Below are 15,799 nucleotides of genomic sequence, written 5' to 3' on the forward strand. Positions count from 1 at the left end.
TGTAAAATAAAAATAAACTTTAAGCTAGATACAATGTAACTATTGGTTATATTGTAGCTAGCTTAGGGTTTATTTTATAGGTAAGTATTTAGTTTTAAATAGGAACAATTTAGTTAATGATAGGAATTTTTATTTCGATTTCTTTTAATTATATTTAAGTTAGGGAGTGTTAGGTTTAGGGTTAGACTTAGGGGTTAATAACTTTAATATAGTGGCGGCGACGTTGGGGGCGGCAGATTAGGGGTTAATAAATGTAGGTAGGTGGCGGCGATGTTAGGGCCGGCAGATTAGGGGTTAATAATATTTAACTAATGTTTGCAAGGTGGGAGTGCGGCAGTTTAGGGGTTAATATGTTTATTATAGTGGTGGCGACGTTGAGGGCGGCAGATTAGGGGTTAATAAGTGTAGGTAGGTGGCGGCAACATTGGGGGTGGCAGATTAGGGGTTAATAATATAATGCAGGTTTCGGTGATGTCGGGGGCTGCAGATTAGGGGTTAATAAGTGTAAGATTAGGGGTGTTTAGACTTGGGGTTCATGTTAGGGTGTTAGGTGTAGACATAACTTTTATTTCCCCATAGGAATGAATGGGGCTGCGTTAGGGAGTTTTACGCTGCTTTTTGGCAGGTGTTAGACTTTTTTTCAGCCAGCTCTCCCCATTGATTCCTATGGGGAAATCGTGCACGAGCACGTTACACCAGCTCAACGCTAACGTAAGCAGCGCTGGTATTGGAGTGCGGTAATGAGCAAAATTTTCTCAACGCTCACTTCTTGTCTGGTTTGTAAAAACCCGTAATACCTGCGCTGTCTATAAGTGAGTGGTAATCATAAACTGCTCGTTAGCACCGCACAGCCTCTAACGCAAAACTCGTACTCTAGGTGAATGTTTTCCTTAAAGGAATTTACAGTGCATCACCTACTGAATTGCTTGCTGGAGCAGAGCAGTTGAAGGAAATGCATAAACTAGTCTGAAGGACTTACAATTAGGGTAACAACAAAGGGATTGATTTTCTGTTTAAAACTTATATCATTGCGCCTATTTCTAGAAACATAATTTTCAGGGCATTTCCAGAAAAAATCTGTAGAAATAACAAACATGGGGAAACTTTAGCTTCTCATAATACAAGTATGTTATGAATACCCCATGATTGTTTATCTAAGCTGTGAAAAAAAGCATCACTAAATATGACAGTGCAGTTTGGCTGCAGAAAATGTATTCTGTATTAGTACTTGTGACTTACAAATTACCAAATGATGGAGACACTTAACTTATTAAAAACATAAATTATTGACAGGCCTATTGAATCACATTTCCTTTTGGAGAAAAAGGCTCCAATATACACAAAGGGCCAAATAACAAGTGGAACGCTATTAATAACGTACGCGATAGGGCAGTTTTGCAGCCTTTTGGACACTTGTTAAAGTATGTTTGTATTACAAATTAAAAGTAAATGCGACCGTGAAAATGCAATCACATTTAACGTGTATCGGGATAGCACAAGTAAAACAAGTGGCACAAAACACATCAAAAATGCATGTAACAGAATAGTTACATTCATATTAAAACTATCTGATAAAAAAATAATTGAAAAAAAAAATAGCATGAAAAAGTTTTATAAGGGCTCTAAAATATGAGATGTAAGGGACAAGAAAAAAACGAGAAAAAAGTGCTTTTACATATGGATTCATAGGAAGACGTGTATAAATAATTTTAATTGATCAAATATATGTATATACATGTATATGTGTGTGTATATATATATATTTATATATAAAGTGCCTGGTCGGTTTAACGTGCAACTGTGGGTGTTTTTTTTTATAAATCTGCCCCATTGAAGTCTATGGGGAGAGTGCGATCTTGCGATTGCAACCTCCCCATTACAACGTTTAACGCGTGTCAGGTAGCGTGCATGCAAAGACATTACTTTCAACCAGTAATAGGATCACTTCCCAACGCACAAAGTTAAATAACTTGTAGTGCAGATAGAGCGCTAGCGGGAGTGCAAATTTGTACTCCACTCGTAATCTGGCCCAAAGTGTACACAGGATAACATTGTCTTATATACAGAATTGCAGTACTATGAACAATACACACATGTATAAAACAATTATTCACTGCACAATTTGGTGTTTGTCTGTAAATACTTGGGTTGACTGTTTCCAAAATGAAAATATAACCCTGAAGATCCCTCAATGATCTAAATGTTTGATCTAGGAATAAACATTATTATGTATTATATATTTGTTTTCTCAAAAAAATCCACTTTTTTCCTCTTGATATGCTTATAAAACAGGGGCGCGATCAAATATATGGTGCAAGTTTCGGCGCAAGTGTGGGAACCTGCGCCGCACGTAATTTCACCTTGCACATCGGGGTATTACATAAACCCTGCCGGCAGTTCCTAAAGTGCCGTAAGTTGGATAAACTAGCGATGTCCAGAAATGAGCGTAAATACAAATTTCTGGAGTCACTAGTGACTTACGGCACTTTAGAAACTGCCGGCGCCTAAGAAAAGTACAGAAAATAACAAATCTCCCGTAAAAGTCTAACATGCCTCCCAAAAATAAGCCCGACACGTAAAACCCCTATATCCGCAATCCCCCCTCTCATTACTAATATTAAATGTATTAACCCCTAGACCGACAACCCCCCACAACGCAATATGCCTATTTAAACTATTAACCCCTATATCCGCCATCAAACCCACACCGCAAGTAATAACTAAATTATTAACCCCTAAATCTGCCAACCCCAACATCGCAAACTACCTGTTAAAACTATTAACCCTTAATCCGCCATTAATCCACAACGCAATAAACCTATTCAAGTATTAACCCCTAAACATCCATAGCCCACATAGCCTATTAAATGTATTAACCCCTAATCTGCCGCCGCCAACGTCGCCGCCACTTTAATAAAGTTATTAACCCCTAACCCTAACACCCCCCTAACTTAATTATTATTTAAATAAATCTAAATAAATTTACTACAATTAACTAAATTATTCCTATTTAAAAATAAATACTTAACTATAAAATAAACCCTAAGATAGCTACAATATAATTAATAATTACATTGTAGCTATTTTAGGATTTATTTTTATTTTACAGGCAACTTTGTATTTATTTTAACTAGGTACAATAGTTATTAAATAGTTATTAACTATTTAATAGCTACCTAGTTAAAATAAATACAAAATTACCTGTAAAATAAATCCTAACCTAAGTTACAATTACACCTAACACTACACTATCATTAAATAAATTAAATTAATTAACTACAATTACCTAAAATTAAATACAATTAAATAAAATAAACTACAAAAAACCCCACTAAATAACAGAAAATAAAAAAAATTACAAGAAGTTTAAACTAATTACACCTAATCTAAGCCCCCTAATAAAATAAAAAAGCCCCCCAAAATAATAAAATTCCCTACCCTATACTAAATTACACATAGCCTTTAAAAGGGCTTTTTGCGGGGCATTGCCCCAAAGTAATCAACTCTTTTACCTGTAAATAAAGAAATACAACCCCCCCAACATTAAAACCCACCACCCACACACCTAACCTTACTTTAAAACTCACCCAATCCCCCCTTAAAAAATCCTAACACTATCCCCTTAAAGATCACCCTACCTTGAGCCGTCTTCACCCAGCCGGGCAGAAGTCTTCATCCGATACGGCCAGAAGTCTGCATCAAATCCGGGCAGAAGAGGTCCTCCAGACGGGCAGAAGTCTTCATCCAAGCGGCATCTTCTATCTTCTTCCATCCGACGAGGAGCGGCTCCATCTTGAAGACATCCGACACGGAGCATCCTCTTTGTTCGACGTCAAACTGAAGAATGAAGGTTCCTTTAAATGACGTCATCCAAGATGGCATCCTTTCAATTCCGATTGGCTGATAGAATTCTATCAGACAATCGGAATTAAGGTAGGAAAAATCCTATTGGCTGATGCAATCAGCCAATAGGATTGAGCTTGCATTCTATTGGCTGATTGGAACAGTAGAATGCGAGGCCAATTGGATTGAACTTCAATCCGATTGGCTGATTGCATCAGCCAATAGGATTTTTCCTACCTTAATTCCGATTGTCTGATAGGATTCTATCAGCCAATCGGAATTGAAGGGACGCCATCTTGGATGACGTCATTTAAAGGAACCTTCATTCTTCAGATGGATGTTGAACGAAGAGGATACTCCGTGTCGGATGTCTTCAAGATGGAGCCTCTCCTCGTCGGATTGAAGAAGATAGAAGATGCCGCTTGGATGAAGACTTCTGCCCATCTGGAGGACCTCTTCTGCCCGGATTCGATGAAGACTTCTGGCCGGATCGGATGAAGACTTCTGCCCGGCTGGGTGAAGACGGCTCAAGGTAGGGTAATCTTCAAGGGGTAGTGTTAGTTTTTTTTAAGGGGGATTGGGTGGGTTTTAGAGTAAGTTTGGGTGTGTGGGTGGTGGGTTTTAATGTTGGGGGGTTGTATTTCTTTTTTTACAGGTAAAAGAGCTGATTACTTTGGGGCAATGCCCCTTAAAAAGCCCTTTTAAGGGCTATTTGTAATTTAGTATAGGGTAGGGAATTTTATTATTTTGGGAGGCTTTTTTATTTTATTAGGGGGCTTAGATTAGGTGTAATTAGTTTAAACTTCTTGTAAAAATTTTTTTTATTTTCTGTTATTTAGTGTTTGTTTGTTTTTTGTAGTTTATTTTATTTAATTGTATTTAATTTTAGGTAATTGTAGTTAATTAATTTAATGTATTTAATGATAGTGTAGTGTTAAGTGTAATTGTAACTTTTGTATTTATTTTAACTAGGTAGCTATTAAATAGTTAATAACTATTTAATAACTATTGTACCTAGTTAAAATAAATACAAAGTTGTCTGTAAAATAAAAATAAATCCAAAAATAGCTACAATGTAATTATTAATTATATTGTAGCTATCATACGGCTAGATTTGGAGTTTTGTCGGTAACGACCCGAAAAACTAACGCCAGCTTTTTTCTGGCCGCACCATAAAAATAACTCTGGTATTGAGAGTCCACATAAAGGCTGCGTTAGGCTCCAAAAAAGGAGCGTAGAGCATTTTTAATGCAGCTTCAACTTTCGATACCAGAGTTGCTTATGGACGCGGCCAGCCTCAAAAACGTGCTCGTGCACGATTCTCCCATAGAAAACAATGGGGCTGTTTGAGCTGAAAAAAAAACCAAACACCTTCAAAAAAGCCGCGTTCAGCTCCTAACGCAGCCCCATTGTTTGCTATGCGGTAACCCTTCCTACGTCTGCACTTAACACTCTAACATGTACCCCGAGTCTAAACACCCCTAACCTTACACTTATTAACCCCTAATCTGCCGCCCCCGCTATCGCTGACCCCTGCATATTATTATTAACCCCTAATCTGCCGCTCCGTAAACCGCCGCTACTTACATTATCCCTATGTACCCCTAATCTGCTGCCCTAACATCGCCGACCCCTATATTATATTTATTAACCCCTAATCTGCCCCCCACAACGTCGCCTCCACCTGCCTACACTTATTAACCCCTAATCTGCCGACCGGACCTGAGCGCTACTATCATAAAGTTATTAACCCCTAATCCGCCTCACTAACCCTATCATAAATAGTATTAACCCCTAATCTGCCCTCCCTAACATCGCCGACACCTAACTTCAAACATTAACCCCTAATCTGCCGACTGGAGCTCACCGCTATTCTAATAAATGTATTAACCCCTAAAGAAATGTAAAAGAAATCCTAACCTAAGTTACAAATAAACCTAACACTAGACTATCAATAAATTAATTAAATAAACTACCTACAATTACCTACAATTAACCTAACACTACACTATCAATAAATTAATTAAATACAATTGCTACAAATAAATACAATTAAATAAACTAACTAAAGTACAAAAAATAAAAAAGAACTAAGTTACAAAAAATAAAAAAAATATTTACAAACATAAGAAAAATATTACAACAATTTTAAACTAATTACACCTACTCTAAGCCCCCTAATAAAATAACAAAGACCCCCAAAATAAAAAAATGCCCTACCCTATTCTAAATTACTAAAGTTCAAAGCTCTTTTACCTTACCAGCCCTGAACAGGGCCCTTTGCGGGGCATGCCCTAAGAAATACAGCTCTTTTGCCTGTAAAAAAAAACATACAATACCCAAGCCCCCCAACATTACAACCCACCACCCACATACCCCTAATCTAACCCAAACCCCCCTTAAATAAACCTAACACTAAGCCCCTGAAGATCTTCCTACCTTATCTTCACCCTGCCAGGTTCACCGATCCGTCCTGAAGAGCTCCTCCGATGTCCTGATCCAAGCCCAAGCGGGGGGCTGAAGAGGTCCATGATCCGGCCGAAGTCTTCATCCAAGCGGGGCAGAAGAGGTCTTCCATCCGATTGAAGTCTTCATCCAAGCGGCATCCATCCGGAGCGAAGCGGCAGCATCCTGAAGACCTCCACCGCGGAACATCCATCCTGGCCGACGACTGAACAACGAATGACGGTTCCTTTAAATGACGTCATCCAAGATGGCGTCCCTCGAATTCCGATTGGCTGATAGGATTCTATCAGCCAATCGGAATTAAGGTAGGAATATTCTGAATCAAGTTCAATCCGATTGGCTGATCGGATCGAATGCAAGCTCAATCAGCCAATCAGATTGAGCTTGCATTCTATTGGCTGATCGGAACAGCCAATAGAATGCGAGCTCAATCTGATTGGCTGATCGGATCAGCCAATCGGATTGAACTTGATTCTGATTGGCTGATTCCATCAGCCAATCAGAATATTCCTACCTTAATTCCGATTGGCTGATAGAATCCTATCAGCCAATCGGAATTCGAGGGACGCCATCTTGGATGACGTCATTTAAAGGAACCGTCATTCGTCGTTCAGTCGTCGGCCAGGATGGATGTTCCGCGGTGGAGGTCTTCAGGATGCTGCCGCTTCGCTCCGGATGGATGCCGCTTGGATGAAGACTTCAGCTGGATCATGGACCGCTTCAGCCCCCCGCTTGGGCTTGGATCAGGACATCGGAGGAGCTCTTCTGGACGGATCGGTGTGATACCCGGTGAGGTGAAGACAAGGTAGGATGATCTTCAGGGGCTTAGTGTTAGGTTTATTTAAGGGGGGTTTGGGTTAGATTAGGAGTATGTGGGTGGTGGGTTGTAATGTTGGGGGGGCTTGGGTATTGTATGTTTTTTTTTACAGGCAAAAGAGCTGTATTTCTTGGGGCATGCCCCGCAAAGGGCCCTGTTCAGGGCTGGTAAGGTAAAAGATCTTTGAACTTTAGTAATTTAGAATAGGGTAGGGCATTTTTTTATTTTGGGGGGCTTAGAGTAGGTGTAATTAGTTTAAAATTGTTGTAATATTTTTCTTATGTTTGTAAATATTTTTTTATTTTTTGTAACTTAGTTCTTTTTTATTTTTTGTACTTTAGCAAGTTTATTTAATTGTATTTATTTGTAGGAATTGTATTTAATTAATGTATTGATAGTGTAGTGTTAGGTTAATTGTAGATAATTGTAGGTAGTTTATTTAATTAATTTATTGATAGTCTAGTGTTAGGTTTAATTGTAACTTAGGTTAGGATTTCTTTTACAGGTAAATTTGTAATTATTTTAACTATTTTAGCTATTAAATAGTTCTTAACTATTTAATAGCTATTGTACATGGTTAAAATAAATACAAAGTTACCTGTAAAATAAATATTAATCCTAAAATAGCTACAATATAATTATAATTTATATTGTAGCTATATTAGGATTTATTTTACAGGTAAGTATTTAACTTTAAATAGGAATTATTTATTTAATAAGAGTTAATTAATTTCGTTAGATTTAAATTATATTTAATTTAGGGGGGTGTTAGTATTAGGGTTAGACTTAGCTTTAGGGGTTAATACATTTATTAGAATAGCGGCGAGATTCGGTCGGCAGATTAGGGGTTAATAATTGAAGTTAGGTGTCGGCGATGTTAGGGAGGGCAGATTAGGGGTTAATACTATTTATTATAGGGTTAGTGAGGCGGATTCGGGGTTAATAACTTTATTATAGTAGCGCTCAGGTCCGGTTGGCAGATTAGGGGTTAATAAGTGTAGGCAGGTGGAGGCGACGTTGTGGGGGGCAGATTAGGGGTTAATAAATATAATATAGGGGTCGGCGGTGTTAGGGGCAGCAGATTAGGGGTACATAAGGATAACGTAGGTGGCGGCGCTTTGCGGTCGGCAGATTAGGGGTTAATAAGTGTAGGCAGGTGGAGGCGACGTTGTGGGGGGCAGGTTAGGGGTTAATAAATATAATACAGGGGTCGGCATGGTTAGGGGCAGAAGATTAGGGGTACATAAGTATAACCTAGGTGGCGGTCGGCAGATTAGGGGTTAAATTTTTTTTTAGAGTGTCGACGATGTGGGGGGACCTCGGTTTAGGGGTACATAGGTAGTTTATGGGTGTTAGTGTACTTTAGAGTACAGTAGTTAAGAGCTTTATAAACCGGCGTTAGCCCAGAAAGCTCTTAACTACTGACTTTTTTCCTGCGGCTGGAGTTTTGTCGTTAGATGTCTAACGCTCACTTCAGACACGACTCTAAATACCGGAGTTATAAAAATCCCATTGAAAAGATAGGATACGCAATTTACGTAAGGGGATCTGCGGTATGGAAAAGTCGCGGCTGAAAAGTGAGCGTTAGACCCTATTTTGAGTGACTCCAAATACCGGCGGTAGCCTAAAACCAGCGTTAGGAGCCTCTAACGCTGGTTTTCACGGCTAACGCCAAACTCCAAATCTAGGCCTTAGGGTTTATTTAATAGGTAAGTATTTAGTTTTAAATAGGAATAATTTAGTTAATAATAGTAAATTTATTTAGATTTATTTAAATAATAATTAAGTTAGGGGGGTGTTAGGGTTAGACTTAGGTTTAGGGGTTAATAACTTTATTAAAGTGGTGGCGACGTTGCCGGCGGCAGATTAGGGGTTAATACATTTAATAGGTTATGTGGGCTATGGCGGTTGTGTTGTGGGTTAATGGCGGATTAGGGGTTAATTGTTTTAAGAGGTAGTTTGCGATGTTGGGGTTAATAGACTTTATTAGTTATTGCGGTGGGGGATTGCGGTAGACAGGTAGATAGACATTGCGCATGCATTAGGTGTTAGTTTATTTTTGCAGGCATTTTCGGGAGTTACGGTGCTCCCATACTCAGTGCAAGGCCTGCTATGGCTGCCTTTTATGGCGAGGTAAAAATGGAGTAATATTTCTCCATTTTCGCCACGTAAGGCCTTGTGCTGGATATTGGATACCGATTTACGACGAGGTCCCATGTTAGCCTATGGGAGTAATAATTGCGAGCGACGGGTGAAATATATGCGCGTAACTTGTATGCTACGCCGTATATGTAATACCAAAAACTGGGCGCGGAGGATTTTGCGGGTGACGCTGCATATGTAATGGAGGCCCAGGTGTATTAAATACAATCTCACAACTCTTTAACAAAAAGTTTACTTGGCATCTCTCACAAGAATGACTCACATATGTTTCCAATAAATTGCAATGAAACAAGTCAATTGTGGTGCCATATATATTATTCTCACAAAAGTTACAATTCTTGTTTGGGTTGTGTGACAGAAGAGGATTAAATATTCCTAAATTCTAGTATTTAGGATTATTAAACGTGAGATTGTACTATTTTGATTCTTCACCTTCAAATTATATACTGTATGTAAAATATAACACTTTTGTTAAAATGGATTCTACACATGCATGGAAAAACAAAATGTTTTGTCTGAAAGATTTGTTTTGGATTTTCATTAAAGAAATTTGTTCTAAAATGGACAGTCTGCCCAAAATGATTCTTGTTTAAAAAGATAGATAATCCCTTTATTACCCATTCCCCAGTTTTGCATAACCAACACTGTTATATTAATACACTTTTTACCTCTGTGATTACCTTGTATCTAAGCCTCTGCAGACTGCCCCATTATCTCAATGCTTTTTACAAACTTGCATTTTAGCAAATTAGTGTTGTGCATAAAAAACTCCACAGAATTGAGCAAAATGTTATCTTTATGGCACACATGAACTAGCGCTTTCTGGCTGTGAAAAGCTGATAAAATGCACTGCGATAAGAGGTGGCCAGCAGAGGCTTTGAAACAGTCAGAAATTTAGAGGTTTAAAGGTTATAATTATATTAATATAACAATGTTGGCTGTGCAAAGCTGGGGAATAGGTAGTAAATGTGTTATCTATCTTTTTAAACAATAATAAAAATCAACAAGACCTTTAATGAAATTCGATCACCATTATTTCCAATGCAAAGCGAATAGAAAACTCATGTTAAAGGGACAGTCTAGGCCAAAATAATCTTTCATGATTCAGATAGAACATGTCATTTTAAACAATTTTCCAATTTACTTTTATCACCAATTTTGCATTGTTCTCTTGGTATTCTTAGTTGAAAGCTTAACCTAGGAGGTTCATATGCTAATTTCTTAGACCTTGAAGCCCACCTCTTTCAGATTGCATTTTAACAGTTTTTCACCACTAGAGGGTGTTAGTTCACATATGACATATAGATAACACTGTGCTCGTGCACATGAAGTAATCTGGGAGCAGGCACTGATTGGCTAGACTGCAAGTCTGTCAAAAGAACTGAAAAAAGGGGAAGTTTGTAGAGGCTTAGATACAAAATAATCACAGAGGTTAAAAGTATATTATTATAACTATGTTGGTTATGCAAAACTGGGAAATGGGTAATAAAGGGATTATCTATCTTTTAAAACAATAAAAATTCTGGTGTAGACTGTCCCTTTAACAAAAAGCTTAAGTTATGGAATGCAAACAAATAAAATAACTTATCTTTCAATGATAACACAACATATAAGAACTAGAAGAATATTTATATTACAGAAAACTCAAAAGGATGCAATTCAATTTAAAAGCATGGGAAAATCTACTTAAAGGAATAGTCTACTCCAGAATTTTTATTTTTTAAAAAGATAGATAATTTTATTACCCATTCCCCAGTTTTGCTTTACCTCTGTGATTATATATCTGTGATTACCTTGTATCTACAGGTGAAACTCGAAAAATATTGTGCAAAAGTTAATTTGTTTCACTAATGCAACTTAAAAGGTGAAACTAATATATGAGATCGACTTATTACATGCAAAGCATGATAGTTCAAGCCATGATTTGTCATAATTGTGATGATTATGGCTTACAGCTCATGAAAACCCCAAATCCACAATGTCAGAAAATTAGAATATTGTGAAAAAGGTGCAATATTCTAGGCTCAAAGTGTCCCACTCTAATCAGCTAATTAAGCCATAACACCTGCAAAGGGTTCTTCTTGAGCCTTTAAATGGTCTCTCAGTCTAATTCAGTAGGAATCACAATCATGGGAAAGACTGTTGACCTGACAGTTGTGCAGAAAACCATCATTGACACCCTCCATAAGGAGGGAAAGCCTCAAAAGGTAATTGCAAAAGCAGTTGGATGTTCCCAAAGTGCTGTATCAAAGCACATTAATAGTAAGTTATGTGGAAGGGAAAAGTGTGGAAGAAAAAGGGGCACAAGCAGCAGGGATGACCGCAGCCTGGAGAGGATTGTCAGGAAAAGGCCATTCAAAAGTGTTGGGGACTTTCACAAGGAGTGGACTGTGGCTGGAGTCAGTGCATCAAGAGCCACCACACACAGACGGATCCTGGACATGGGCTTCAAATGTCGTATTCCTCTTGTCAAGCCACTCCTGAATAACAAACAACGTCAGAAGCGTCTTACCTGGGCTAAAGAAAAGCAAACCTGGTCTGTTGCTCAGTGGTCCAAAGTCCTCTTTTCTGATGAGAGCAAATTTTGCATCTCATTTGGAAATCAAGGACCCAGAGTATGGAGGAAGAATGGAGAGGCACACACTGCAAGATGCTTGAAGTCCAGTGTGAAGTTTCCACAGTCTGTGTTGATTTGTGGAGCCATGTCATCTTCTGGTGTTGGTCCACTGTGCTTAATGTAGTCCAGGGTCAATGCAGCCATCTACCAGGAGATTCTGGAGCACTTCTATGGGGATGCTGACTTCATTGTCCAGCAGGACTTGGCACCTGCCCACACTGCCAAAAGCACCAAAACCTGGTTCAATGACCGTGGGATTACTGTGCTTGATTGGCCAGCAAACTCACCTGACCTGAACCCCATAGAGAATCTATGGGGCATTGCCAAGAGAAAGATGAGAGACAACAGACCGAACAATGCAGAAGAGCTGAAGGCCGCTATTGAAGCATCCTGGTCTTCCATAACACTTCAGCAGTGCCACATGCTGATAGTTTCCATGCCACGACACATTGAGGCAGTAATTGTTGCAAAAGGGGCCCAAACCAAGTACTGAGTACATACAGTATGCATGCTTATACTTTTCAGAGGTCCGATATTGTTCTATGTACAATCCTTGTTTTATTGATTGCATGTAATATTCTAATTTTCTGAGATTGTGGATTTGGGGTTTTCATGAGCAGTAAGCTATAATCATCACAATTATGACAAATCATGGCTTGAACTATCTTGCTTTGCATATAATGAGTCTATCTCATATATTAGTTTCACCTTTTAAGTTGCATTAGTGAAATAAATTAACTTTTGCACGATATTCTAATTTTTCGAGTTTCACCCGTATATCCTCTGCAGACTGCACCATAATCTCATTTCTTTCGACAGACTTGCATTTTAGCCAACAGTGCTGACTCATAAATAACTCCACAGGAGTGACCACAATGTTATCTAATTACTCCACAGGAGTGAGCACAATGTTATCTATATGGCACAGCTGTGAAAAACTGTAAAAATGCACTGAGATAAGAGACGGCCTTCAGGGGCTTAAACAATTAGCATATGAACTTACCTAGGTTTAGCTTTTAACAAAGAATACCAAAAGAACAAAGCAAATTTGTTGATAAAAGTAAATTGGAAAGTTGTTTAAAATTGCATGCCCTATCCAAATCATGAAAGTTAATTTTTTACTAGACTATCCCTTTAATCATATCCAACAGGTATTCAATGATGATGAATAAATATATGAAGATATTACTGTATTGTAGTCTCTTTCCACAAAGAGTATAAAGAATAAAAATAAAATATTATAAACCCACAGTTAACTTTATATAAAAAGACTTGTTTAAAGGGACAGTGTACTGTAAAAGCATTCAGCGACCACCACAGAGCAGGAACGGCAGTATCAGGAGCAGCAGTAGTAATGGTACTATTGGAGCCTTTTTCTGTAGCAGCAGCAGCTGAGTCTACGGGGCCAATTTATCAAAGCTTCAACTGATAATACGATGGAATCCACTTGAATCTCGCATCATATTCGATGCGAATTGAATCCGCCATAATTAACAAAGCATCAACATCATCAAATGTTGAAATGTGTGACGTAATGTACGCTCCCGCGATCTCAATCCGATGCAGATCGATGCTTGCGTCATTCCAGATGTTTCAAATTCACATTCAACTCTATTTGACCCTCTTCCCAATTTATCAAACATTCAACAGGTACGCTCACGTCTTTTCCATCGCAGCGTACCTATCGTTCAAACCGCCATCCTTGAGGCCGCAAATGCCATAGAAATCAATGGGAGTCTGAAAACCCAGAAAGGTTATGTTAGATGCTGCAAGAGAATTAAGCTTATTACATATTTATGTAAATTAGAAAGTTAATTACAATTGTATACTCTCTCTAAATCACACAGACAACAAAGACGCATGTTCAGTATCTAAATAATATGTTAAATAATAATATTATAATCACATGTAATTTCAAGGGGCAGATTAATTTCAAAAGCAGTTTTAATGACAGGTATAGTCTGCCTGGTAGCAGGACTAGTAGATATAGGGATTAGTAGATATAGGGATTTTTTTGATCAATCTAATTTCACCATGTTTAACGCATGTAATAGAAGTCCCACTGCATTTTGCACCAAATTTGACGCAATACTTCCCACCAAATTGGACGCAATACTCAAACTCCTAAACAAAAGACAAACTAGTGAAATTCTCCACCACTTTAGATTGGGAAATGCATAATCACATGATTTATGACACCAGCCAATCTGATTTAAATATACATTATATACTATCACTAACGAATCAAATTGCTCTATACTTGTGTCAATGATCACTCATCAGAACTTGTAAGTGTCATTTTTTACATAGTGTATTATACTTTGAAAGTATGTATATGGGAAATTAGTATTAAAGTTAAACATTGATGATGACATTAGGACACACAGTGTAATATTTTTGATAATGATTTTAAAAATCGATTGATGTTTGATTCAATATAATCTTAAAATGATAGCTCAAAGGGATAGTCCACCTAACATTAAACTGTCATGAATCAGATACAGCAGAAATTAAAATCACCTCATGATATTTTCAGTGTTTTTCTTCCTTCTCTTGAATTTCATTTTCATTAAGAAATGTCATCTTATATGCCAGCCCATTTTATAACACCTGTGTAGGGGTGGTGTTTAAAACTAGACTACAATCAGGAAGGGTTACACAGGTGCAGAGAGAAAACTAGCCCAGCTCTTAAAATATCCATTGATTGCAAATAAATACATATGATTACATGTTATATTTGCATATTCTTGCTCAGAATAATAATAATATATTTGCACTATATACATATAGTGGTATAAAACACAGATATATGAAAGACAACATTGTTTTGGACAAAATACAATGTAGGGATATGTAAATATGTTTGGAAAAGATTTCTAACATAATACATATATACAGTGGAACCTGTCCTTTGAAACCGCTACATAGTCTTGCCCACCGTGCTGCAGCTCAGTTTCAGGGTCTTGGAAATCTTCTTATAGCCTGGGCCATCTTTATTTAGAGCAACAATTCTTTTTTCAGATCCTCAGAGAGTTCTTTGCCAAGAGGTGCCATGTTGAACTTCCAGTGACCAGTATGAGAGAGTGTGAGAAGGGTGTACTCACTTTTGTGAAATACTGTATATACAATATGTGCAAAGATATATGTACACATTCTAGCATTAATAGTCATTTAAAAAAAAAAGAAAAAAACATGAGATAGTCATATCATGATTTCTAGAAATAAAAATACACATTAATTTATGTAAAAATGTTATATATCAGATTTTTTGTATAACAAATAAATAAAACAATGAGATATTGTTTGTTCAGGTATAAATCTAGCTATTTCTTGGACAGTAACAGATGAAAAATAAAAGATTAGCTTTAGAGAAATGTGCTTGTTCATGATATGGTATAAATAAAGTTGAAAAAAACAGAATATCCGCGACACTGATGACTCTTATTTATCAATAGTCCGATACTCATCGCTCCGTACTTGACACGCGTGTTTTTTTACAGACTTTTTAATAAATAATTTTTTAAAAGGAGAAAATAATCAGCGCTAGAAGTGTATGAGTGTACTGTTTGTCTAAATATATATTCCCATCCACTAACTAGAATATATATATATATATATATATATATATATATATATATATATATATATATATATATATATATGTATTTATATCAGACACTTGCAATTTATGCAGCAAACAGTCTCATAGTTCAGATGTGGTAAGTCTATGGAGATGTAATGTTCATTAAAATCCACAGGGCTAGTTCCGGTGTGCTGTGAGTAGTTAGGCAGCTCGTCTTTAGAAAGAAGAATGATCCCCCGCAGGGCGAGGTTCCTCTTGAAAAAATCTGAAAGGTATAGGACAAGACAGGCGCCAGGGGCACACTTCGTGT

Source organism: Bombina bombina, chromosome 5 (genome assembly GCF_027579735.1).
Source record: "Bombina bombina isolate aBomBom1 chromosome 5, aBomBom1.pri, whole genome shotgun sequence".
Lineage (NCBI taxonomy): Eukaryota > Metazoa > Chordata > Amphibia > Anura > Bombinatoridae > Bombina > Bombina bombina.